Raw genomic sequence first — 2,587 nt, 5'->3', positions numbered from 1 at the left:
TTGCTAGGACCTCTTGCTAGGACCCCCTGTCCTCTTGCTAGGACCCCCTGTCCTCTTGCTAGGACCTCTTGCTAGGACCCACTGTCCTCTTGCTAGGACCCACTGTCCTCTTGCTAGGACACCCTGTCCTCTTGCTAGGACCCCCTGTCCTCTTGCTAGGACCCCCTGTCCTCTTGCTAGGACCTCTTGCTAGGACCCCCTGTCCTCTTGCTAGGACCCCCTGTCCTCTTGCTAGGACCTCTTGCTAGGACCCCCTGTCCTCTTGCTAGGACCCCCTGTCCTCTTGCTAGGACCTCCTCCCAAAAGAGATTTCTGACCTCAAGGGTGTTTTCCTGCTTTCTACAACGTCCTTTATTTATCTCTCATTTAAAGTTAGGTCTATTTATTTATATCTCATTTAAAGTTAGGTCTATTTACTTATATCTCATTTAAAGTTAGGTCTATTTATTTATATCTCATTTAAAGTTAGGTCTATTTATTTATATCTCATTTAAAGTTAGGTCTATTTATTTATATCTCATTTAAAGTTAGGTCTATTTATTTATATCTCATTTAAAGTTAGGTCTATTTATTTATATCTCATTTAAAGTTAGGTCTATTTATTTATATCTCATTTAAAGTTAGGTCTATTTATTTATCTCTCATTTAAAGTTAGGTCTATTTATTTATCTCTCATTTAAAGTTAGGTCTATTGATTTATCTCTCATTTAAAGTTAGGTCTATTGATTTATATCTCATTTAAAGTTAGGTCTATTTATTTATATCTCATTTAAAGTTAGGTCTATTTATTTATCTCTCATTTAAAGTTAGGTCTATTTATTTATCTCTCATTTAAAGTTAGGTCTATTTATTTATCTCTCATTTAAAGTTAGGTCTATTTATTTATATCTCATTTAAAGTTAGGTCTATTTATTTATATCTCATTTAAAGTTAGGTCTATTTATTTATATCTCATTTAAAGTTAGGTCTATTTATTTATATCTCATTTAAAGTTAGGTCTATTTATTTATATCTCATTTAAAGTTAGGTCTATTTATTTATATCTCATTTAAAGTTAGGTCTATTTATTTATATCTCATTTAAAGTTAGGTCTATTTATTTATATCTCATTTAAAGTTAGGTCTATTTATTTATATCTCATTTAAAGTTAGGTCTATTTATTTATATCTCATTTAAAGTTAGGTCTATTTATTTATATCTCATTTAAAGTTAGGTCTATTTATTTATCTCTCATTTAAAGTTAGGTCTATTTATTTATATCTCATTTAAAGTTAGGTCTATTTATTTATATCTCATTTAAAGTTAGGTCTATTTATTTATATCTCATTTAAAGTTAGGTCTATTTATTTATATCTCATTTAAAGTTAGGTCTATTTATTTATATCTCATTTAAAGTTAGGTCTATTTATTTTTATCTCATTTAAAGTTAGGTCTATTTATTTTTATCTCATTTAAAGTTAGGTCTATTTATTTATCTCTCATTTAAAGTTAGGTCTATTTATTTATCTCTCATTTAAAGTTAGGTCTATTTATTTATCTCTCATTTAAAGTTAGGTCTATTTATTTATCTCTCATTTAAAGTTAGGTCTATTTATTTATCTCTCATTTAAAGTTAGGTCTATTTATTTATATCTCATTTAAAGTTAGGTCTATTTATTTATCTCTCATTTAAAGTTAGGTCTATTTATTTATATCTCATTTAAAGTTAGGTCTATTTATTTATATCTCATTTAAAGTTAGGTCTATTTATTTATATCTCATTTAAAGTTAGGTCTATTTATTTATATCTCATTTAAAGTTAGGTCTATTTATTTATATCTCATTTAAAGTTAGGTCTATTTATTTATATCTCATTTAAAGTTAGGTCTATTTATTTATATCTCATTTAAAGTTAGGTCTATTTATTTATATCTCATTTAAAGTTAGGTCTATTTATTTATCTCTCATTTAAAGTTAGGTCTATTTATTTATCTCTCATTTAAAGTTAGGTCTATTTATTTATATCTCATTTAAAGTTAGGTCTATTTATTTATATCTCATTTAAAGTTAGGTCTATTTATTTATATCTCATTTAAAGTTAGGTCTATTTATTTATATCTCATTTAAAGTTAGGTTTATTTATTTATATCTCATTTAAAGTTAGGTCTATTTATTTATATCTCATTTAAAGTTAGGTCTATTTACTTAGAGGTTATCTTTTTTGGGCGTTCAAATTCTGTCTGGCGTTTCCGACTGTGAAGATTCGCTTGAACGACCCTATAATTCCTAAACTTTTTTTTTTTTTACTGATTTAGAAAGTTGTGACGTTTCAATCTTTCACCTTCTCAACCAAAAGTTTACAACTCATCAATCCCACAAGCACCCCATCAGTCCTAATGTTTGGTTGTGCTGGTCACCTCCTTCCACTTACCAGACGTACTGTGAAGTATCAAACAAATGTTTTAACCTTTATTTAACTAGGCAAGTCAGTTAAGAAACAATTCTTATTTACAACGACGGCCTACCGGGGAACAGCGGGTTAACTGCCGTGTTCAGGGGTAGAAAGACACATTTTAACCTTGTCAGCTCAGGGATTCGATCTTGCAAC

The sequence above is a fragment of the Salvelinus namaycush genome, chromosome 26, assembly GCF_016432855.1.
Source record: "Salvelinus namaycush isolate Seneca chromosome 26, SaNama_1.0, whole genome shotgun sequence".
Lineage (NCBI taxonomy): Eukaryota > Metazoa > Chordata > Actinopteri > Salmoniformes > Salmonidae > Salvelinus > Salvelinus namaycush.
The sequence above is the reverse complement of the archived record's forward strand: the minus strand, read 5'-3'. Positions refer to the sequence as shown.